Genomic DNA, 26,057 nt, shown 5'->3' with positions numbered 1-26,057 from the left:
CAACTCCTAATTTATCCCTGCCCCACTTTACATGTTTCTTTCCAGATTGGTGAAAGCTTTTGTATTTTTGTTGACTATTTCAACCAAAATGAACAGCATAAACACAAAGATTTTGAAGAAAGATGAAGGAAAAACCTATTCAATCAGCACACAGCATTACTACTGACAGGTTTTCTGTCTTCATCAGCAGAAAAATTTCGTAAAGTAAAAATGCTCTGAGTTCTTCACTGTCAGAAGGAAGTGAGCAGAGACGGAAACAGGAAGTGAAACATCAGGAAGCCAATTAGAAAATTGGAAAGAAGAAAATTAGTATATTGATGTTTACTGGGAAAAAGGAAAGGTGTGCTAGGGGATCTGACTTCAAAACTAGGTGATAGGAAATTGGTTGGTTGCTATTTAATTTTTTATTGTATCAATTTCCCTTTAATAATATAAAACATATGGATTTGCTAATGGAAACTGAAGTTTCAGGAGTAAGTTTCTAGAGCTGTAGACATTTGCTAGTTTTCCTTACTTATGAAACAACATAATTTCTAAGAAAGATTCAAAACATAGATAAGGGAAGATGATATCATTATAATTCTATTTTATAGAGCACACAGAATGTATTTTCAATTGTACATATATTTTTCAGACCAACCAAGTTTGAACCAGGCTGTGTTGTTGTTCAGTCACCAGGCTGTGTCCAACTCTCATTATACCATGGACTGCAGAAGACCAGGTTCCCTGTCCCTCACTATCTCCCGGAGTTTGCCCAAGTTCATGGTCATTGAATTATTGATGCCATCCAACCATCTCATCCTCTCTCTCTTCATCTATTTATCTTGATACTTATTGTTCCTTTACATTCATGATCTAGAATGTCCCATCTCACTATTTCCTGTGTCCCTTTCCCCAAGATCACTGACATTATATTCATTATTAGAATATTTTATGTATTTATTCTAATATATACTCTATAGCCAAATAGTAAATAAGTAATATATATAACCTGCTCAAGTCAACTTACAGCTGTATGTAATAATTTAAATCTCATCTATCTTGGAAAAGAACGAGTGAGCATAAAACCAAGTTTCTCTTCCGATAATGAGAAAGGCCAAAGTATCCTAGAGATCTCAAGGTCCTGAAACAAGGCTAAAGCAAGCCTATTGCTCACAGAAAATAGACAAACAATGCTTCTCTGAATCTGCTTGGTCTTGATGCTGTATATAAGGGGATTCATGAATGGAGGAAAGAGAAATTAGACATAGCTCATGGTAATGTGGCACATGCGTCCCAAACCTGTGGATGAAAAGTCAGGCCAATCACAGTGATGTAAGAGACCAGGACACAGCTGATATGGGAGACACATGTGTTGAGAGCCTTAGCTCGCTCCTCTCCAGAGGCAATGCTCATCACTGTCTTAAAGATTAGATGAGACGAGAAGAGACGAGAATCATCAGTGCATCATCAGAGCATCTAGGAAGAAAGTTGAAGCAACCAGAATAACTGGGTACACATGATTAAATGTAATATCAGCACAGGTGAGTTTCATGCCATCCTGGTGGAGGCAAAAGGCATGAGAAGGAACATGGGGATGGCGGTATGGGAACAAATAGAGTGGCAGAATTGGGGGTACAATGAACACAAAGTCACTCACTAATGCCCACAGTCCTATTTTCATCACCCAGGAAATGGTGATAATGGAGCTGTACCTCAGAGGGCTACGGATGTCAATGAAACGGTCATAGGCCCTGGCAGGCAAGATACCTGATTCTACGATAGCCAGTGTGTGAATGAAGTAGGATTGAGTGAAACAAGCACTCTGGGCAATTTCCCTCCGATCCAGCAATAGGACACCCAGGACTATGGGCATTGTAGTTAGCATCATCCCAAGATCTGTACCTACCAGCATAGCCTGGAAGTAGTACATGGGCTCATGAAGACTGTGTTCATCCAAATAAGGACGAGCAGCGTGCCATTGCCAGAAAGGATGGAGGGGTATATGATAAAGAAAGGAAGAGGGATCCAGCGGTGAACTGCTTTTAAGCCCAGGAAACCAGTCAGCAAGAAGGGAGCTGCTCTGTTGCTGGACCACAGGGTAGGTTTTGCAGGTGAAGTGCCTTGTTCAAGGCACTCTTATTATATGGTATTTGTTCTTTCTCTCCATCCTCTTACAGCATATTATCAAGCCATTTTTTTCCTTAAATGTACAAGAATGTATGTATTGTCTCAGTCTTAATTAATTATAAATCTCTATCTGCAAAGCCTTTTCCTGGAATAATAAACATAATACTAACCAATCTCAACAATTTACTCTTCAGCATCCAACTTTTATTCTATCAATCACACATCTATGTTTCTAGCCTTTATGGTTAGTTACCCAAATGATTCTGTGGCTCTATTTCATACTCTTCACTCCTTTATTCCTCTTCATATAATCTTTCACATTTAGTCATTTTTCCAATATGAACCAATTAACATTTTCTCTCTTGAAATCAATCAGATATTTGTGTCAATGGTTAATCACTGAAGAAAATGATTAATCCATAGAATTGAGTCCATCACCAAGAAATATTTGAGAAATATCAATAGTGATATCTAAAGAGGAATTTGAATAAGGAGATGACTTGTGAAAGTCTAGAGAAATCAGAATAAGTGGGCATGCATGCATGCATGTTAAGTCACTTCAGTCATGTCCAGCTGTTTGGAACCCTATGGACTGTAGCCTCCCAGACTCCTCTGTCCATGGGACTCTCCAGGCAAGAATACTGGAGCCGGTTGCCATTCCCTTCTCCAGGGGATCTTCCCCAGCTGAGAACTGAACCCACATCTCCTCTCCTGCATTGGCAGGTGGGTTCTTTACCACTAGCGCCCCCCAGTGGGAAGAGTTGGTAAACTCGTTTTGGCAAGGTATATGGAGCCCCACTCCGTAGACACGGGGGCTGAGGACATTTTCTGTACTGCAGAAGACCTGAGGCCTGAAACACCAGGACACAAACTGTAAAACAGGAAAAGAGATGGCAGTTGAGAGCTCTCACAAGAAACATTTTGAGGAAGACAACTCCTGGAACAAATGTCTCAGAAGCCTTGAGTCATAGATTTTAAAAAATCGTGAGTATCTGAATGACAAAAGCAATATCAAAAATTCATAACTGAATGCATAAATTTTACACAGCCATCTCTATGGAAAAGATGAGGCTCCCAGAGTGAAAAAGATGGCTGCTATATTGCTAATGGAGGCATCATATAAAACTTCTTGTATTTATGAATTTAGAAAGCTTATAACCAGAAAAAATTAAGAATAGGCTTCTATAGAAAATTTTGAAATATGAAATATTTATTAAGTATACTCTTATCAAATCAAGTTAGCTTTGATTGCCTATAACCAAGAAATTTCACAGCAAGCTGATCGCAGTAACTTAGTGACTCAAATGGGTAAAGAATCTGTCTGCAATGCAGGAGACCTGGGTTGGGAAGACCCCTGTTGATCCCTGAGTTGGGAAGATAGCCTAGCAAATGGAATGGAAACCCACTCCAGTATTCTTGCCTGGAAAGCTCAATGGACAAAGGAGCCTGGCGGGCTATAGTCCATGGGGTTGCAAAGAGTCAGATATGACTGAGCAAGTAACATTTAACATAAGAGAAACATTGCTGCTACTGCTGCTAAGTCATTTCAGTCATATCCGACTCTGTGTGACCCCATGGACGGCAGCCCACCAGGCTCCCCCGTCCCTGGGATTCTCCAGGCATGAACACTGGAGTGGGTTGCCATTTCCTTCTCCAATGCATGAAAGTGAAAAGTGAAAGTGAAGTCGCTCAGTCATGTCTGACTCTCAGCGACCCCATGGACTGCAGCCTACCAGGCTCCTCTGTCCATGGGATTTTCCAGGCAAGAGTACTGGGGTGGGATGCCATTGCCCTCTCTGAAGAGAAACATTAGTTTCTTCCAAATTCAACTAAACCTATATGTACCCAGGGTCTTTTGTTTTTTTAATTTTTATTTAACACCAAAAGCACTTTATATTGGAGTCTAGCTGATTAGCACAATGTTGTGGCCGTTTCAGGTGAACAGAGAAGGGACTCAGCCGTAAATATACATGTATTCATTCTCCCCCAAGTCCTCCTCCAATCCAGGCTGGCACATAACATTGAGCAGAGTTCCATGTACTGTACAATAGGTCTTTTTTGGTTATCCATTTTAAATATCTCAGTGTGTACATGACTTTCCCGAAGTCCCTAAGTATCACTTCCTCCTAGTAACCTACCCAGAGTCTTGTTAATTATTTGTTTTCTCTTATCATCATTACTGATATCTCTGAAGAGGAATTTAGAAAGAATGAAATGACAACAATCTTTGTACCACTTCCATTTCATAAAAATATAAAAATAAGAATAGATTTTTGAGGATTTTGCATATAGTAACGTATCTAATAAAGAGCAGTGGGTGGTGAGTGGAGATGGACAAAGGAAATATGAATGTTCTGTGGAAATGACCACCACTTCAGGGAATACTGTCAATGACAAAAAGATCAGTCTGGACATTGAAGTGGCAGGTACTTTGTTGATGTGGGTACTGATGAGATTGCCACTAAGTTGATCCACTGAACTATGACCCCTGTGGGGCTCCCTTGTCAATGCCTATTTACCTGATGTATAAATCATCATAAATCACCATTCCTACCTAACCAACCCCTTAACCTTTCAAAATTGTATTTCTAAAATAATAAAACTCGTGAAATGAAAAGAAAGAGAATGGATAAATGCAAAAGTTTGCTGTTTGGGATATGTACAGATGACCTATTAGGACCAACTGTCACCCAGTAAGTGGACAAGAGGAAGGAAGCAGGAGAAAAATCCAAACTTGCTTAAATGACATGGACTTGTAAAATCTGAACTGAAGATTTTGGATTTTGGAATTTGAAGTGATTCAGGTACACAAATTGTATGGAGATTGCTTTGGGAATAGACATTAAAATGTATTATTTTTGATAGACTAAATTAGAATTGTACTCTATTCGTTACCTGCAGTCTTTTTTTTTTTAATTTTATTTTATTTTTAAACTTTAAAATATTGTGTTAGTTTTGCCAAATATCGAAATGAATCTGCCACAGGTATACATGTGTTCCCCATCCTGAACCCTCCTTCCTCCTCCCTCCCCATACCATTCCTCTGGGTCATCCCAGTGCACCAGCCCCAAGCATCCAGTATCGTGCATTGAACCTAAACTGGCGACTCGTTTCATACATGATATTATACATGTTTCAATGCCATTCTCCCAAATCATCCCACCCTCTCCCTCTCCCACAGAGTCCATAAGACTGTTCTATACATCAGTGTCTCTTTTGCTGTCTTGTACACAGGGTTATTGTTACCATCTTTCTAAATTCCATATATATGTGTTAGTATACTGTATTGGTGTTTTTCTTTCTGGCTTACTTCACTCTATATAATAGGCTCCGGTTTCATCCACCTCATTAGAACTGATTCAAATGTATTATTTTTAATGGCTGAGTAATACTCCATTGTGTATATGTACCACTGCTTTCTTATCCATTCATATGCTGATGGACATCTAGGTTGCTTCCATGTCCTGGCTATTATAAACAGTGCTGCGATGAACATTGGGGTACACGTGTCTCTTTCCCTTCTGGTTTCCTCAGTGTGTATGCCCAGCAGTGGGATTGCTGGATCATAAGGCAGTTCTATTTCCAGTTTTTTAAGGAATCTCCACACTGTTCTCCATAGTGGCTGTCCTCATTATGTTGTCATGATGGAACAGATGAATACAACAAATACATTTTAAAAGGTAATATTTATACTGGCTAGACATTTAAGCCTAAATCTGTCTTTGAGTGCTGAAAATGCACCCATTAACCTGTTATTAAATATGAATTGAGGTTAGCATTTTATACATACGAAAGAATTGGAAGGGAAAACAAAATAAGAGTGGCAAAGATCTTCTGATCATAGATAGAAACTGAGAAGAGATTAGAACTGAACTTTATGTAAAGAAAATAAGATAGGTAGTAACATAGAGTGGCATTTTAAGCAAAACTAATATGAGTTTCTTTATATAAAATAACTAAAATCTATTGTGGGAAGTTACAAGGAGGCACATTTTTAGATCAATATAGGAAAGACTTTTCAACAATCAGAGCTGTACACAAATGGAACAGACTATCTCAAAGTTTGCCCAGTGCTATAAATATCTGAAAAAAAGAAACACACTTATTTACTAGCATTTTAAATATCCAAGTAAAATGTAGATGACTGTACAAAGCCTCTAAATGTTCTATGAACTTTGAAATTCTCAAATCATTCATTACTTAACTTGCAAAATTTTTATATATTAGCATATGTTGTACTCCAGTCAAAAATCTCTGTACATTACTAGGAACTTCCCTTTAGTGACTTTGTTCTTTCTGGAACCAAGAAGATTTTGAGATAATGCTAAATGCTAGTGACCAGTATGGCAGAGACAGTGCAGGGTCCTGAAATCTATATTCTTTCTATCAGATCCATCAGCCCTTGTGATTAAGCTGGCCATGTGACTGGTTTGGATAAAGGAATATGAAGGTAATAGTGTGTTCCTGGAAAAATCAGGGGTGTCATCACATCATTTGTCCCCATACCTCTCTCCTCCCATTGAGAGGAATAAAAGAATTCTGAGGTAGAGAATTCAAATGCTGTGCCTCTGCTTGAAGGTGAGCACCCAGGAGAACTACCTAATAATCAGTATCTGTGCATGACATAAGCAATAAATAAACACTAATTTATGAGAAAGTTCCCAAAACTATTGAGGCAGATCATGTGTAAGATACTGTACATTTGTATTTGTTTCTGCCTTTTTGTTTGCTTTTACTCCAATCCTGCTTTTTATTACAGTGTCATTTAAAGTTCGCACTTAGGATAAAGTGACCATCACTTCCAGACCTCCAAAAATGAAAAAGATTCTCTTAGTTTCTTAGTTTTCCCCACATTTGCCCATTTTCCCAAGTTCACCTAAATTGATCAACATTCATGGAATGTAAGGAACCACTGAGCTTTATCTAAATCCATTGTTGCATTCTTATGCATCTGAGATTTGAACTGTGGCCCAGATTTCTGAGTGACTTTAAGACAAAGGCCTCTGTGGTTCCTTTACCAGTCACACCCACAGTGACTAACACCAAGAAGCTCCTGCTTCAGTCTCACAGGCATACCTAGCCCTCTCTTCCAGAATCTCTATCTCATTCTGTTAGCTCTACATGACCCAGTGGGCAGTGCTGTGGTTCTGGCCAACATCAGGAAAGAACCCTTTTTTAGTGAGCCTATGTTCCTCTCCATGTGAGATAGATGCATCTGGTCATTATCTTCACCTGAGAAAATTGTATGAGAGTCAAGAAGTAACAGTTAGAACCTTACGTGGAACAACTTAATGATTCACGATTGGGAAAGGAGTATGACAAGGCTGTATATTGGCACCCTGCCTATTTAACATATATGCAGAGTACATCATGTGAAATGCCAGGCTGGATGAATCACAAGCTGGAATTGAGATTGCCAGGAGAAATATCAGCAACTTCAGATATGCAGATGATACCACTCTAATGGGAGAAAATGATGAGGAACTTAAGCTCTTGATGAGGGTGAAAGAGGAGAGTGAAAAATCTAGCTTAAAACTCAACATTCAAAAAACTAAAATCATGGCATCCAGTCCCATCACTTCATGGCAAATAGAAGGGGGCGGGGGGGAAGTAGAAGCAGTGAGAAATTTTATTTTCTCCAAAATCATTGCCGATGCTGACTGCAGCCATGAAATTAACAGGTGCTATCCCCTTGGAAGGAAAGCTATGACACATCTAGACAGTGTATTAAAAAGCCGAGACATCACTGCCAACAAAGGTCCATATAGTCAAAGCTATGGTTTTTCCAGTAGTCATTTAGGGATGTGAGAGTTGGATCCTAAAGAAAGCTGAGCGTTGAAGAATTGATGCTTTTGAATTGTGATGCTGGAGAAGGCTCTTGAGAGTCCCTGGGACTGCAAGGAGATCAAACTAGTCAGTCCTAAAGGAAATCAGCCCTGGATATTCCTTGGAAGGACTGATGCTGAAGCTGAAGCTGCAATACTTTGGCCACTTGATGCGAAGAGTCAACTCATTGGAGAAGACCCTGGTTCTGGTAAAAATTGAAGGCAAAGGAGAAGAGGGTTGCAAAAGATGAGATGGTTGGATAGTATCACCAACTCAATGGACATGAATTTGAGCAAACTCTGGGAGATAGTAAAGGACAGGTAACCCTGGTGTGCTTTAGTCCATGGGGTTGCAAAGAGTAGGGCATGCCTTAGCGACTGAAAAACAACTTAACCTTCACCATCCTCCTCACAGTCATGGAATCCTGTGCTTTAATGCCTCAGAGCTTATCTTTTAAGCCTAATATTGCTCCATCCTTAGATTACTCTTTATGGTATTCTTTTCCTGATGGCCAAATCCTTTGACTACCACGTGGTTGTCTGCTACTCCCTGCCTTATGCCTCCATCTCTTTACCAGGATCTCTTTTGCACTGTTAGCATCACAATCGACTGTTGTTATGTTCTTTTCTACTCTCCCAGATCAAACGGCTTTTTGTTTCTTGCTCCCATCAGTTCTCACCTCTTGCCTCCGTGGCATGATCCACATAGCCTGTCTTTGTGTCTGGACTAAAAATTGGTGAAGATTTATGCTAGAGTTGCTCATCCTAATACAGGGTCCATTGTCCACTATTCTTCTCTATGCACTAATTTGGAGAAGACTCATTTCACACTTTCTGGAAAATATTTGTAAGCTTTCTAATTCACTCTGCTTAACTGTTTCAGCTTAAACCTGTAAGGATAAGGTTACCTTTTCTCTGATTTAATGTTTCATAGCCAACTGACCTTCAGTGTAACCAGAGTGACCACATGAAAGACTGAGAATGTCAGTGGTAATCATAATGATAAAAAAGGACAAACTATATATTTTTTATCTTATCAGGGTGTTAACACTCTCTAATATATATCTGGAAGATTTGTTTAGAAAAGTAGGCTGCTGCTGTTGCTATGGCCTTCAGAGGGGTGGACATACTCATGTAGTTACCAGGTTAAGATGGGTGGAGCCTCCTATGAAGGGAGTGCTGAAGAGGTCTCTTGACTGAAGGTAGGTGCTCCCACCTTGCAGAGACAAGGTATTTGAGTGCCTCTCCCCAGTAATGTCCCCTGAGGAAATGGCTACACTCTCTTTCTCATTTCTAATAGTAAAACATAAAGTTACATTTTCAAAATGTCACAGACCTTCAAATGATTTTAAATATTAATCTGTCTTTATTTATCCCAGATTTCAAAAAGGAAATATTACCTTCAATTTAACATAATAGGAAAAGCTTTTTCAAGAGATAAACAAATATTGAATCTCTTTCCTCACCCCTCTGTTCCTCTTTCTCTCTCTCTCTTCCTCTCTGCCACACCCATCCCCATGAATCAGAAATACATTCTGGAAGGATTCACACCAGACTGCTAAGGCTGGTTTCCTGTAGGAAGAGGAATGAGAGTAGGACTGTAGGATAAGAACTATCAATTTTCAGTTTATGAGTGTTTGTATTGTTGGAGTATTCTATAAATAAAATTATTTTCTAGCTATATAATGCTTAAATATTTTCTTACATATTCTAATTTATACGTTACTCACTTGGAAAAGGGGAATAAGTGATTTATGCATAGTGTATTAATGACTAAGTGAGATATTGCACGTAAAGCTCAAATCATTCAAAGAACATAGGCAGTTGTGTCTGACTGTTTGCATTCCCATGGACTGTAGCCCTCCAGGCACCTCTGTCCATGGAATTCTCCAGGCAAGAATACTAGAGTGTGTAGCCATGCCCTTCTCAAGGGGATCCTCTTGACCCAGGGAACAAACCCGGATCTTCCACATTGCAGGCAGATTCTGTAACATTTGAGCCACCAGGGAATAATATGCTGAAGGTGCTTATAATACATATATTAAAAGATAATATTTATAAGGGTCTTACTTTATGCTAGGAACTATAGGAAGTATGTAGAGCATCAGAAATATATACTATATATACAAATAGTATAACCCTATTATACAAATTTCATCCTGAAGACTTCTGGATTCATACAAGTTAATTAAATTTCTCTGTGCCATAAATATGTTTCAAAGACTGAACTCAAATCTAAGTTTGTCTAATTTTTGAAAATGCCCTCCTACATATGACACGATTATTCTATTTTGAAAATTATTATCCTGAGGAAATTAAAACATAGAGAGGGCAGGGTTTACATAGCATCTCAAAATCAAGCTAAGGAGTTGACAGAGACTTGCAGGGTAGTCTGAAGACCACGGAGGGGCAGCAGAGTTGTACTTCCACTTAAGTTCAACCCAGACACACACAAACACACACACACACACACACACACACACACACACACACACACACACAAGGACCTGAGCACTTTCAAGCTTTTTGCTTACATTTATGAATGAATGAATATTATAGATAGGTGGTGAATAGATGAACAGATAGATGAATTAAATCTTCCCTTCATGATTGTCTCCTTACCCTGTTTGAAAAGTCCCAGTCTTATGTTTACCTGGCAGGAGACATACCTTGATCACTAGGGTGGCTTTCCAAGGGCAAGGCTTATCCATTGCACTCTGGATTCAGCGTGGGAAACTAGACTGCATAGTTTGTGGTAATGGGGACAGGGATGAAGGGAGGGGACTTAAAGACTAAGTCTCAGATCTGAGATATCGGGCCTTGTTTAATTCATTAGTGCCTAGGTTAAATTCTGATGTCAAAGGAAGCCAAAATATTTTTTTAAAAATTTTGATTTGCTAGATTACTCAGGGAACTCAAACAGGGGCTCTGTGACAGACTGAAGGGTGGGATGGGGAGGGAGATGGGAGGAAGGTTTGGGAGGGAGGGACATGGATGTACCTATGGCTGATTCTTGTTGATGCATGACAGAAAAAACACAAAATTCTGTAAAGCAATTAGCCTTCAATTAAAAAATTAAAAACAATTTCTGACCTACAACTCATACTTCCAAAATGATTGGACTAAAAAGTTTCAGGAGCATGTTAATAATGTTAATAAGGAATGAATGACTGGTATGAGATCACTTATATGTGAAATATAAAAAGTAATACAAATGAGTAATACAAATACAAAAATATGGAAGAAAGAAACAGACTCACAGATACAGAAAGAAAACCCATGGTTACCAAAGGGAAGAGGGAAGGGAGGGACCAATTAAGGAAGTAGGATTATGAGAGAACCATGTTAGCAAAAACTTCCTTTGGGTTTTTCCATTAGCTGTTATAGAAAAACCTGAACAAACTTTTAGTCAACCCAATACAAACTATTGTGTATAAAATAGACAAGCAACAAGGACATATAGTATAGCACAGGGACATATAGCCATTCTCTTGCAATAATTTTGAATAGAATATAACCTGTAACAATACTGAATCACAATGCTGTACACCTGAAAGTAATCTAATACTGTAAATAAATTAGAGTTCAATTAAAAAAAGAAGAAGAAATAGGGAATTAACACTAATATCTCCTCTTTCCCTGCATCTGAGATCCCAGGTTCTCAGCATTTCCAGTCTCTCACCTACTGTGTTAGCTGTGGAAGTAGACAGGAGTGTTAAACTTGGTGGACAAAGAAGATTGTGAACACCTAAAGTCACTGTCTCAAACTCCTCAAATCTTCCCTCTCCCTGAAGGTGGGCCAGAGTCATTCTCTGCTGATTTCAGGGAATAGGAAAAGGACTTGCTTGGACTTTTTTCATGAGAAAAAATATTATCTCAGGGCACTAGTTTGGAGGACCACTAGTTCTTTGCAGAGATTTCTACCTGAGGGTAGCTAAACAGGAACTACAAGGCCTCAGATCACGCATTCTAGTCCAGTGCCAACTGTCAGAAAACTCAAAGTCTTATTCTTTAAGTTCCTTCTGATTTGTTGTTATTATTCAGCCACTCAGCCATGTTTGACTCTTTGTGACCCCATAGACTGAAGCACAGCAGCCTTCCCTCTCCCTCATAATCTCCTAGAGCTTGCTCAAACTCAATGAATTGGTGATGCCATCCAACCATCCAATCCTCTGTCATCCCCTTCTCCTCCTTCCTTCAATCTTTCCTAGTATCAAGGTCTTTTCCAATGGGTCTGCTCTTTGCATCAGTTGTCCAAACTGCTGGAGCTTCAGTTCCAGCATCAGTCCTTCCAATGAATATTCAGGGTTGGTTTCCTTTAGGATTGACTGGTTTGATCCCCTTGCTATCCAGGGACTCTCAGGAGTCTGCTCCAAAACCACAATTCAAAAGGATCAATTCTTTGGTGCTCAGCCTTCTTTATGGCTCCAACTCTCAGCCTCCAATCTCACATCCATACGTGACTACTGGAAAAATCATAACTTTGATTATATGGACCTTTGTCGGCAAAGTAGTGTCTCTGCTTTTTAATATGCTGTCTAGGTTTGTCATAGCTTTTCTCCAAGAAGCAAGCATCATCAGATGTCATGGCTGCAGTCATCACCGGCAGTGATTTTGGAGCCCAAGAAAAAAAAACCTATCTTTTTTTATTATTGAAAATTAAATTCTGACCTTCATCCTAATGCTGTATCCATCACTTTTGTTGGATTGGAAAGTGTTAGTGGTATCTGACTCTTTGGGACTTCATGGTCTGTAGCCTGCCAGGCTCCTCTGTCCATGGACTGTCCCAGGCAAGAACACTGGAGTGGTAGCCATTCCCTTCTCCAGGGGATCTTCTCCACTCAGGGGTCAAAGCTGGGTCTCCTGCACTGAAGGCAGATTCTTTACCATCTGAGTCACCAGGGAAAATTAACTACGTATTGTCTATATTTACTTTCCTACAGTCAGGGTCAGCATGTTTTCATTGAAATAGCCTATAAACTACCACGCAATTGTACTCATCTCACGTGCTAAAAAAGTAATGCTCGAAATCCTCCAAGCTAGGCTTAAACAGTACGTGAACCGTGAACTTCCAGATGTTCAACCGGGTTTACAAAAGGCAGAGGAACCAGAGATCAAATTGCCAACATCCGCTGGATCATCGAAAAAGCAAGAGTTCCAGAAAAACATCTACTTTTGTTTTATTTTTATGCCAAAGCCTTTGACTGTGTGGATCACAATAAACTGTGGAAAATTCTGAAGGACATGGAAATGCCAGACCACCTGACCTGCCTCTTGAGAAATCTGTATGCAGGTCAAGAAGCAACAGTTAGAACTGGACATGGAACAAGAGTGGTTCCAGATCAGGAAAGAAGTATGTCAAGGCTGTATATTGTCACCCTGCTTATTTAACTTATATGCAGAGTACATCATGAGAAATGCTGGGCTAGATGAAGCACAGGCTGGAATCAAGATTGCTGGGGGAAATAACAATAACCTCAGATACATAGATGATACCACCCTTATGGCAGAAAGCAAAGAGGAACTAAAGAGCCTCTTGATGAAAGTGAAAGAGGAGAGTGAGAAGGTTTGCTTAAAACTCAACATTCAGAAAAGTAAGATCATGGCATCAGGTCCCATCACTTCATGGGCAATAGATGGGGAGACAATGGAAACAGTGAGAGACTTTATTTTTTGGGGCTCCAAAATTACTGCAGATGGTGGCTGCAGCGATGAAATTAAAAGACACTTTCTCCTTGGAAGAAAAGCTATGACCAACCTACACAGCATATTAAAAAGCAGAGACATTACTTTACCAACAATGGTCCATCTAGTCAAAGCTATGGCTCGTCCTGTAGTCATGTATGGATGTGAGAGTTGGACTATAAAGAAATCTGAGCATCGAAGAACTGATCCTTTTGAACTGTGCTGTTTGAGAAGACACTTGAGAGTCCCTTGGCCTGCAAGGAGATCCAACTAGTCAATCCTGAAGGAAACCAGTCCTGAATATTCATTGGAAGGACTAATGCTGAAGCTGAAACTTCAATACTTTGGCCACCTGATGCAGAGTCAACTCATTGGAAAAGACTCTGATGCTGGAAAAGATTGAAAGCAGGAGAAAAAGAGGACAATGGAGGATGAGATGGTTGGAGGGTATCACCAACACAACAGACATGAGTTTGTGTAGGCTCCGGGAGTTGGTGATGGACAGGGAAGTCTGGCGTGCTGCAGTCCATGGGGTCTCAAAGAGTTGGACACAAATGGGCAACTGAACTGAACTGAATCACTGATCCCAGCCTGGCTATAGCATGGAAAGTACCCTAAGATATTTTAGGTTCCATCTATTCCTTCTCTCAGAAAGAGCACAGTTCAAGGCCAAGGGCCTTAGGGAAAGTGCCCTGGGGAGCAAGTCAGGAGCTTTGAGTCCTAGCCTGGGCATTTCCATGACAAATTACATCACACTGATAAAGTCCTCATCTTTCCCTGAGCTTCAGATTTCTCTTTTGGACATGGACAAAGTGACTTAGCGCACTGTGCAGATAAAATTGTCATTCTACCAACAGAAAATTTCTGCTGGTTAAATGTGTAAATTCCCTCAATAACCAGAAGTGTTATTGAACCCTATACTACTCAGCTAGCAAGACTTCCCGAGGTCTCTCATTCAGCTAGGAAATTCTCCTAAGCAAACCCACTGGTACTAGTGTGTGTGTGCTGGTTGCTGAGTGGAGAAGAGAGCACGCTCTTCTTCCCTTCTCTGTTCACACATCTAGGAAAGAACTTGACACCCTCCCCACTTAGCTGCCTCCACTAACTCACTTCAGAGATTGAACCATTTCCTTCAAGGAAGTCTTAGGGGTAGAGAGCTGTGGTTAAGAGCACCGATTATCAAGTCAGATGGTCTGAGTAGCTGAACTCAGGACCAGTTACTAGCTGTATGACCCAATTCTCTCACCTGTAAAATGGGGTTTTAACATCCTCAGAAGATTGTTGTGACATTGAAAGAGTAAATATGCGCAAGGATTGTGGCTTATATATGCTAAGTGCTCTAGAGTCTTCCGCCATTTTTATTGAGCCAACCACTATTTTATTCTGCACTTTACACCAGTGTATTTGTAAAAGTGATAATAAGACAACTGGCATTTATTGAAAGCTTACTAATGTGCCAGACATTTCAGCAAGGATTTTGTGTAACTTACATCATTTAACTTATTTCTCTGAGTATACTAGGAGAGAAGGAAGAGTATACTAAGAGTATACTAGAAAGAAGAGTATACTAAGTAGAAAAAGGGTGGTGGTTATGATTATTGTCTTCATTTAAGTAGTTGGCTTTGTAAAGTCAAGGACTGTGACTCTCTGGGTCACTGGTATGTCACCATATTGCAATGCATGCAATTTTGGTTTAAAAATATTAACTATAGTCAATATTTTTGACAATAGTAAAAAATGACTATGCCAATATGGGAAGGTTATCTTCTGAAACAGGGATTTGAGTATTATTATGCGACACAGGACTAAAGAATTTTCATTTGCATAAGAACTTTGTAAATATTATGCTGTTTAACAAAAGTACAGGCTCAGTGGAAAAGCCACGAGTACCTCCCTGTAAGAGGAAGTGCTTCTCCGTGACTGTATGAAACAGGGTAAGCTGAAGATTGTCCTTGATGAATTCTTAGAGTCACATAGCTCTATGAAGGTCTGTGCTGTTACATTTCAGTCTCTTCTTCCCTATCATACACACAGTGATGGACACACACGAGAAAAGGCTCTCCCCCTCACTTCTTCATTGGATGAATCAAATTATCAAGTAGATATGCTGAGCTGAGGAAAAGAGGGAACCAGAGTGAAAAGAGAGTTCCAAGTGAAAACCACAATATTTTCTTCCCATTCAGGGGTCCAGCTGGTGGGAAGTCAGGGCTTTGTGAAGCCTGTCCTAAAATCAGGAGTCCATAGGATATGCACAGAAAAGAGACCAGTGCCCACAAGGAGCAGGTTTTCTTAGTGTGACAGGGATCCCTTTGCTCCAAACCTCCAGAGATCCTCTCTTCAGTTGGTCCTATCAAAATGTCCTTACCTCCAGTCTGAAACTACTTTTCCCAGTCTGTGTCCCATTTCGTTGAAGCAGTTCCCTATGAGCCCAGCATCCAGAGACTGGTCCTCAGCTTCCTACTCTCAGTTCCTTGAGTACAGCTGCCTGGGGTTCCCTCCTGGGCTCCCACTGTTGACTTTCATCCCCTTTCCTCCCCTTGAATGCTGCTGAGAAGATCCATTTGATGAATATGGCTCCTTCAAGAAACACTTCACTTGTTAATGGCTTATCCCCCAAATCCCATTTTAAACATCTGAAATCACTATAAGTAAGAGAGAATGAAGAGGAATATGGAGAACTAAGGAGATGGGGAGTGAGTAGGAGAGTTGTGTGAGAAGGTGGACAGGATTAATAGATGATAAGTCTATTATTTCTTGAGAACTTCTATATTCTAAAGTCTAATTAAATAAGCTGCTGCTTCAGTGTGTCATATTTTCTTCTAATCCCACATAAACTATAAAATGGATAAGATCATCATCTCTATTTTGAGATGAGAAGACTAAGACTAACCTGAGAGGAGTCAAGGAATGTTACCTAAGTCAGACATATAAGATATATCACTAGTTCTAGGACCCTAATCAGACTTTGAATCCACAGCTCACAAGCCCTTTGCTGCACTGCTGAGGAGCATGAGATGGATAGGTCTAGGAGTGCAGAGCAATGGGGCTCTGGATGCAGGAGGCAGGCCTGGAGAAGTCTGGGACTATAACTCTGGGAGCAGGAGTTTCTTTGGGTTTGAACTTCAGCAAACTTTACTCAGCAAACTCGAGGTCTCCACAGGGACTCTGGGAGCTCGGGTGCAAGACGTGTCTATCAGAGGTCACAGAGAGGTCACAGAGAGGGCGGGGCCAAGACTACTTGCTGGCTATCAGGGCCCAGAAGGGCTACAGGTCTGTTGAGTCAGATAGGTGGTCAGGTCAGGTTGGTGGCTTCGGGTGGAGTCTCGAGTCTCAGGGCAGATAGACTGTGAGAACAGAAGTGAGCAGGGGAAAGGGGAGAGAGGCCCAGCACAGCACCATTTTACTTTTTACCACCACGTGAGACACTCCAGCCAAACAAGGGGGCCTTGGCTCCTCTGAACACAGTCTTGACATCTGTAAAATAAGGATAACAACTGTAACTATTTTATGGGGTTATTGAAGACACACTGTCAGGACCAATAACAGCAGTTCAGGCTAGAGCTATGGGCTCACTAGGGACCACACATCTCAAAACAACAGGTAAGTTCTTGAAAATAACACCAACCACACTTAAAGATGTGCAGACTGTCTCAAAGCCCAGTACATCATTGAACAATGGCCTGAGATGCTATATAAGCAGAGCCTTCCCCTCCCCAAGTTGGGCCATCTTCCCAGGTACTGTGGTCAAAGTCCAGAGCTTAGCTTTCAGGCTGAAACTCCTAAAGGCATAGGTGCAGATGAAGGCAGCTGACAGCAACTTTGCTCTTTAAGAAAATCTCACTTCACATGGATCATGTACAACCCTAGATCCTGAAGCATAAGAGGTCCACTAAGAATCTGACCAGAAGTTGAACAGGAAACAGGATGATTAAGGAACTAGAGACCACAGGAAAGACACTTGAAGAAACAGAAGAGATTTAGACTAGGGGAAAATTAAAAGAGGGTGGGAGTTAACACTTACTGAAATCTTTCTACATGTCAGGTACCATTCTAGGTATTTAAATAGTCTCCTTTAATATGGTAGTTTTGTGAAGTATATATCCTGAAATATGTTGTCGTTGTTCAGTTGCTAAGTTGTGTCTGACTCTTCACGACCCCATAATTCATGCTAATGATAAGTGATATTTCTTGAGTTTTTCATATATGCTAAGATATAATTTAAGTTCATTATGTGAATTAACTTAGTTTATCCTCTACCAATATTCAGAAGTCCATTAATGTTTCTCAGGTGATGAGGAAACCAAGGCACAGAAAATGTAAGAAAATGTCTTGAATAAGTAGTCAATTTTTATTTTTTTGTTTGTTTGTTTTTTTTTAATTTATTTTATTTTATTAAATTTTATTTTATTTTTAAACTTTACAATATTGTATTAGTTTTGCCAAATATCAAAATGAATCCACCACAGGTATACCTGTGTTCCCCATCCTGAACCCTCCTCCCTCCTCCCTCCCCATACCCTTCCTCTGGGTCGTCCCAGTGCACCAGCCCCAAGCATCCAGTATCGTGCATCGAACCTGGACTGGCGACTCGTTTCATACATGATATTATACATATTTCAATGCCATTCTCCCAAATCTCCCCACCCTCTCCGTCTCCCACAGAGTCCATAAGACTGATCTATACATTAGTGTCTCTTTTGCTGTCTCATACACAGGGTTATTGTTACCATCTTTCTAAATTGCATATATATGCGTTAGCATACTGTATTGGTGTTTTTCTTTCTGGCTTACTTCACTCTGTATAATAGGCTCCAGTTTCTGAACCCAGGTGTTCTGAGCTCATCTATTGTCTATATGACAGTGTCTTTTTTAAAGTGTGGGTGACTTGAAGATCAAAGAGATGACATAAACTGTCCAAGTTCACAGAGCTGGTAAGTACTGAGGTTAAGATGCAGGCCCAGTTCTCTTGCTGCTAAAGACTCTGCTCTTTCTACAACAAAACATCAACACAGACATCCACTGTGCACCCAAGAAATAGAAGCAGGTTAAGCTGCCCCTATTCCTTACCTTTTTTACCATGGAGATTGAAGATTAGGGTTCAAGCCATGGTTGCAGACCATACCTTCTCTACATGGGTGTATCTCTCTGTAGGAAAGTTTGTAAGAGAAAGAAGAAAAAGAATTGGAAACAAGTTCAGGTTAAAAAGAGGCTCTAGCTTGGACTACAGAGATTGTTGGATTGTAGGTTAAGTCCATACTGGCCCAAATGACCTCTTGACCCCTTGGCCAAGCAGCAAGTTTGGTTAAGGATGAGAGTATATTAAAGTCAATGAACCTAAAAGATAGGCGTATCTATTTATTTAGGTCTTTGTGACATCTTAATTTGTGCCAAGCACTCAGGACACTAAACCACACCAGGGGCAGTGCTGTGATGATGAGTTAAGAGTACAAAAAATGTGAAGGTCTGCAAGTTCCCTGAAACTCCCTTTGCAGAGCTTTGACAATGAGTCCTCACAAATGTTACCAGGGCAAGACCCTGTTTTATATGTAACTTCTCCAAGGTCAGTTTGGGCCTCATGCTGTCTTTATTTTGGGGGAATAAATAATGTACCAAAAGATTTTATAGGATTAAAGAAATGTAAGATTAGACTTGAGAGATGAATGGGTTTCTCGTAATGAAGAATACCCATTCTCCATCATGTTTCATGCAAGAACTAGCTACCATGCGGTGTTGTTGTTTAATCACTAAGTCATGTCCCACTCCTTGCAACCCCATGGACTATAGCCTGCCAGGCTCCTCTGTCCATGGAATTTTCCAAATAAGAATACTGGAATGGGTTGCCATTTCCTTCTTCAGGGGATCTTCCCCACCCAGGGATCAAACTCACATTTCTTGCATTGGCAGGCATTACCACTAAGCCACCAGGGAAGCCCATACATATGCATTGCAAAATGATTACAACAGCCGAGTTAATTAACTATTATTCTGCTTGCAGAGAAGAAAATTAGAGAGTCATAATTTTCATCTCCCACATCTATCTCTATTAAGTATGTAAAATATTGTAATATTATATACATTGTAATTAACTAGTATTTCTGACTAGGACTCCTGGACAGCAAGACACATGTCTTATTTATGATTCAAGCACTGACATTAGTTTCTACCACATAACAGCTTCGCTGAAAACATTTACTAAATGACTCTCCTGCCTACAAGCCCAGGCCCCTCTATCCCCTACAACCATATCATCTCCAAATAAATAAGCTCCAATTTCCCTTTAATTCATAATTCATTTTTGTCTAAACCTCCACTGCTGTCTTCCCATAGGCATTCATGCTCGGGGCCACCCCTAGATCTGAGTCAATGCCCTGCTCCCTATCTTCTCAGTCTGCTTAGCCTTAAGGGCAAGAGTCTGCTCCCGCCTCCAAAACAGCCATCTGAGTCATGCTGAGTCATGCTGAGGCTTAGGGTGTGTGGCCAGATGTTCTCAGCCCCACATGTTGACTGCTATCTGTGTTCCCAGCAAGAGGCTTACAGGACAGATGACAAAAAAGGAGAAGTACACTGCCTGACTGTAACTCCACTCGAGACAGCATCAGGAGGAAAGAGGAATACTGAGGCAGAATGTGACATATCCTGGAATATGTTCCCTTTGGATTTAAAGTGCATTTCTGGTTGTCCCATAGATGCCATTGAATGATCAGTCATTGTTCATCACATATTCGTCTTGCAGGTAGTCTCCCACAGCCAGAAGCAGAAAAAGAGAAAAAAAAAAAAAGAAAGAAAGAAAACCTTAGAAGTACATGCATATGAATTTTTCATTTACAAAATAAATCAAATGTGATCAGAGGAATTTAAAGCATGAAACCTTTGCTAGAGAAGTCCTGATTCTTTCTCATGTCCTGTATAACCCAGGACAGAGCCCTTATAAACCATTGCCTCCAGTATATAAAGATGTGTCAGGGCTGGATGACTAAATAATTTTTCCAGATCTCACTTTTTTAAATTTTCATAAATTTTTCTTATGGTTGCACTAGGATCTTCTTGCTGCCTGGGGGTTTTCTCTGTTGCAGTGAGTGGGGCTACTCTTCACTGCAGTGTGCGGGCTTCTCACTGCAGTGTCCTCTCTTGGTGGAGCGCATACTCTAGGTACATGGGTTTCAGTAGCAGCAGCGTGGAGGCTCAGTAGTAGCAGTGTGTGGGCTTCGTTAGTTGTGGTGCAGGCTCAGTAGCTGCGGAGCACAGGCTTAGTTACTTTGTAGAATGTGGAATCTTCCCAGACCAGGGATCAAACCCATGTCCTCTGTATTGGAAGATGAATTCTTATCCACTGTATCACCAGGGGAGTCCTAGGTCTCACGTTTTTAAGATTCCACATACTGCACATCCACTTTGCTGGGTTCTGTGGTTATGGACTGAGATATGAGGATGAAAGAAGGGGGCATGAAACAGGAACAGGAAAACATTGTTCACTATTTTAGGGCACCCCCTAATCTGCTAACATGACATGCTGGGCAGATCTGACTGGGGATGACACCAGGCAACGCTCGACTTAAGGAACCATCTCAGGCCCATCTTGGCGCTACTGCCTCACAGGAAAATGTCTTACCTTCTAGGCCCCTGATCAGTACTCAAGAAGTGCTGTACTCTCCATGTCACTTTGGCTAAAAGTTGAATGTGTGAACATGCTCCAGAGATACTTTCTGAGTTTCCTACCTACCCATCCACCATCTTCATTTTATTTTATTTATTTAATTTTGGCTGCCCTAGTCCTTCACTGATGCATATAGGCTTTCTCTAGTAGTGGCAAGCGAGGGCTACTTTCCAGTCGTGGTGCCTAGGCTTCTCACTGTGATTTCTCTTGCTGTGGAGCACAGACTCTAGGGTACATAGACTTCAGCAGCTGCAGTGCTTAGGCTCAGCAGTTGTGGCCCACGGGCTTAATTGCTCAGTGGCATGGAATCTTCCTGAATTTATCAGGAATTGAACCTGTATCCCTTACAATGGCAGGTGCTTTCTTAACCACAGGACCACCAGGGAAGCATCACTATCCTCATTTTAAAGCAAGAATTCTGAGGCAGTTAGTGTGATGAACAAAGGAATTGACAAAACTCAATGTAAAGACTCTTCTCGTCCAGCTTTCACATGCTCCCACACAGATACTCACATTCAGAAATTAGCAAGTACAAGAGCATGTGCAGGCATGCACGTGCATACACATACAAACACTCACAAATTCCACATCTTGTTTGAAAATCCACTTGGTGTCACTTTAAATATTTATTCACAGGTTGGCCCCTTGCTACCACCTCCCTGGTGTAAGGCAATATAATCTCCACCTAGATGCTTACTGCACACTCCTAACTGATCTTTCTTCTACCATTGTTCCGGACAGTGGCTTCCCAATATGGCAGCCAAAGCACAATGGTAAAAATGCAAATCGTGTATGGTAATCTCTTTGTCTAAAGTTCCCTGATAGTTTCCTGCATCATTCATAATAAAGCCTAATTTCCTAAAGTAACAATTGCTAATATTTATATTGTCACCTACAGACATCCTTGGTGGCTCAGTGGTAAAGAATCTACCTTCAGTGCCTGAGTCACAGGAGACTCAGGTACGATCCCTGGGTCGGGAAGATCCCTGGAGGAGGGCATGGCAACCCACTCCAGTATTCTTGCCTGGAGAATCCCGTGGACAGAGGAGCCTGCCGAGCTACGGTCCATAGGGTCGCAGAGTAGGATGAGACTGAAGTGACTTAGCACACATGCATGCATGTTGGCACCAATACATATAAATCAGAGAAGGCAATGGCACCCCACTCCAGTACTCTTGCCTGGAAAATCCATGGACAGAGGAGCCTGGTAGGCTGCAGTCCATGGGGTCGCTAAGAGTCGGATACGACTGAGCGACTTCACTTTCACTTTTTACTTTCATGCATTGGAAAAGGAAATGGCAACCCACTCCAATGTTCTTGCCTGGAGAATACCAGGGACGGGGGAGCCTGGTGGGCTGCCGTCTTCGCACAGAGTCAGACACGACTGAAGCGACTTAGCAGCAGCAGCAGCAGCATACATATAAATGGGCTTCCCTGATGGCTTTAGTGGCAAAGAACACACCTGCCAATGCAGGAGACACATGTTTGGTCTCTGGCTTGGGAAGATCCCCTGGAGGAGGGCATGACCACCCACTCCAGTATTCTTGTCTGGAGAATCTCATGGGCAGAGGAGCTCGGCAAGCTACAGTCCAGGTTGCAAAGAGTCAGACACAATTGAAGCAACTTAGCATGCATGAATGCATACATATGCAACCACCACTACATGCATACCAAGACGTCAGTGGAGTAATGCCAAAATAGTTAATGCCAACCAGCATTATTTAGACCTCAGCAAACAGGACCTTTGATCGAATTAGTTTCAGAATGTGGCCCATTTGTTTGTAGGTTGAGGTTGACTCTTGAACACTTATTCTGGTCAGAATAAAAGGCACACAAACCTAAAAATAAAAATCAATGTACTTATGTATTAATTTACATTGGGATTTATAACTTGAATTTTCACGTCTTTGTGAGTAATACATGCTTTCCTTATACCAATCAAGTAAAAGTAGAGGAAGCAAACTGTTACAAGGCAAGTAGCTGGATTCAGTCATGCCAAGGAAAAGCATCTTGACAGGAAGTTCAGACTTATTCATCCATTTCATGGGAAAGATAGATATGGACTAAACATAAATATTAGGTGAGGTTCAACATTTCTAGATTCTAAGCCGACAGAGCAATCTTTTTTTTCCTATACTTCCCTTTTTGGTCAGTTCTCTAATGATTAACACACTTTTACACATCAGAACATCCCATAGATTATAGTTAAGAGTTTCTGGCCTGGGAAGCATTCTTTTTCTTTCAGGTGATTTTGCATTTGTCTTTGGTATTCAAATTAGTTTTCATAACTTTTTAAATTAAATATATTTTTAATTGCAATTAAAATTAGAGTGAATTTTCCCCCTGGCTTTCAAGGTCTTTCATGCTATCTAGTCACTGTAGCCTTGGTATTTTGAAGTACTCACATATTTATAATCATGCACACACACATATATTTTACACAGGGCATACTTACCAGGCATTTCTGAACAGTTAACCATGCAAGACCCCAAGCACAAACCCATAATCTCTTCCACTTATCTACTTGTATGGAAACGAAAGGCAGAGTCTTTGAAAGCAGTAAGAGAAGCACCCTGGCTTTCGTTGTCTTTAGCTGGTCCTCTCTTTGCCACTCCCCTCTTTGTGTACTCCTGAGCCCTTATCTATGTTCACAGTTTCTGACCCACCCAGCTATCACCAGCCCAAGACCCAAGAAAGAGAAAAACACTGGATCTCCCTACCTCTGTTAATTGAAAACAAAACAAAATAAAATAAATGCCACCCACCACAAGTCCCAGAAAACTTGTGAACACATAGAAGGAGAAGGAGATGGAGAAGGAGAATGAGATAGAAGAGGAGGAGAATGAGATAGAAGAGAAGGAGAAGAAGGAGGAGAAGGAGAGGGGTAGAAGAAGAAAAAGAAGCAGGAGAAGAAAGGGAAGGGAAAGAAAAACAAAACAGGTGCAGGAAATAATTGGTGACATTAATGCATGAATGGGGCTAGAGTAGAGTGAGGGGCTACAGCAGCTTGTTGGTCTAGGGCCCTACAAGTTTTCCTTTCCCTCACAAAAACCTCAGACTCAGTAAGACAGGGGTTGTGATAATTTGGTTTCAGAAAGAGCCCTTCTGGGGCTAGAATTAGCAAAGGTTGAAAGGGGCTTGGGGCTTCCCATGTGGCACTAGAGGTAAAAGAACCCACCTTCAATGCAGGAGACTTAAGAGATACGCATTCTGTCCCTGGGTTGGGAAGATTCCCCCAGAGGAGGACATGGCAACTCTCAAGTATTCTTGCCTGGAGAATCCCATGGACAGAGGAGCCTGGCAGGCTACAGTCCATAGAATCTCATAGACTCAGACAGGACTAAAGTGACTTAGCAAGGCACAGCACAGTATGGAAAGTGACTTGAGAGAGGAGCAATCACTAATGGCCCTCACTAGACCATATAATACAAAGGATCCTAGTTTCTCACAATTCCTCATAGTAGATGATCTTGTTAATGGGTGGGATATAACCATAATCATCACTGCTCCCATTTAAGCCCTGCTGTTTCAAAACCTCAAATCTATCCTGTTTCACATATGTGTAGATTACTTGTTCAAGAGACATGCTGTGTTATAGATTCAGTACCAAGTATCTGAAATATTGAAGATAATATGACTAGGAATAAACTTTAGTCATTAATCTTTTAGAATTCAAAGTCACCAAGTCAAGGACTTCCCAATCTTAGGACACAGAATTCTAAACCTTATACCTAGAAGAATTCCATATGAATCAACTCTAGGTAGAAATTTAAATATTGATTTTTATGTATGTTTTAGAGCTACTATCAATAAATTTGAACAAAGCTGGAAAATTACTACTTGGCTAAAACCTTGAGTAATATCCATGAGATATGGACCAATGAGTTATGTTAGTGCAGTAGCAAGAAGGAAGATTAGCAAGTACTGGCTCCAATGAGGGCTTCCTTTGTGGGTCAGATGGTAAAGAATCTGCCTGCAATGCAGGAGATCAGGGTATGATTTCTGGGTTGGGAAAATCTCCTGAAGAGTGGGAATGGCTACTCACTCCATTATTCTTGCCTGGAGAATTACATGGACAGAGGAGCCTAGAAAGCTACAATTCATTGGCTCCAGTGATAGTCTCATTCCTTCTAACTATTCAGAGTTGCTTAGTTCATCAAATACATTAGGTAATAATATTTAAATTGGACATAAAAACCCTGGAATTTCTCAAAAATTTAATCATAAATGTAAATGAAGGCAATTTTTTATAAGGTCAAAAAAAATCAGTGGAGCCAAGAAAGTAACATTATAAAATGGGAAAATGAGAAGTTTGTGATTTTTCTAAGTTGTCAGATTCCAGCTCTTTACCTTCAAAGTTCATTGCGTAGACAAGTGTGCAATAACTTGCTGGTTCTGGCTTTCCATTCCCTCTTCCTAGTGAAGTTTCCTCTTGCTTAAGTAACATACACAGGCATCTCTGGCTCTGCCTTAGTCACAGTGCTCCCAGAGGTCCATCAAACCATCGATGCCTGTGCTGTCCACCACTAACATAAAGAAATCCCTCTAGGAATGGACCCAGCTGGGGTTCAGAGTCACCCTCAATCTTTGTGGGAGCTGATGCAGAGGTCTTGTGTTTAAAAAGCAGGATTGTTGCCTGGCTAGTAGTTGGGCCTATTCTCTCCTTCATCACAATTATTACTATAACAGAAGATATACATTGGCCTGCTGCCTGGTAGCCATTAGAATTTCCAGCTACTGCTGCTGCTACTGCTGCTAAGTCACTTCAGTCATGTCCGACTCTA

At 40.8% G+C, this 26,057-nt stretch overlaps 1 pseudogene; it reads right to left on the bottom strand.

Moving 5' to 3' along the window:
* Positions 1–1,036: 1,036 nt before the first annotated feature.
* LOC133260982 (olfactory receptor 51B4-like) lies at positions 1,037–24,859 on the bottom strand (annotated as a pseudogene).
* Positions 24,860–26,057: the final 1,198 nt, after the last annotated feature.

The sequence above is a fragment of the Bos javanicus genome, chromosome 15 (assembly GCF_032452875.1).
Source record: "Bos javanicus breed banteng chromosome 15, ARS-OSU_banteng_1.0, whole genome shotgun sequence".
In the NCBI taxonomy this organism is placed as follows: domain Eukaryota; kingdom Metazoa; phylum Chordata; class Mammalia; order Artiodactyla; family Bovidae; genus Bos; species Bos javanicus.
This window is presented reverse-complemented; position numbering and strand designations above follow the sequence as displayed.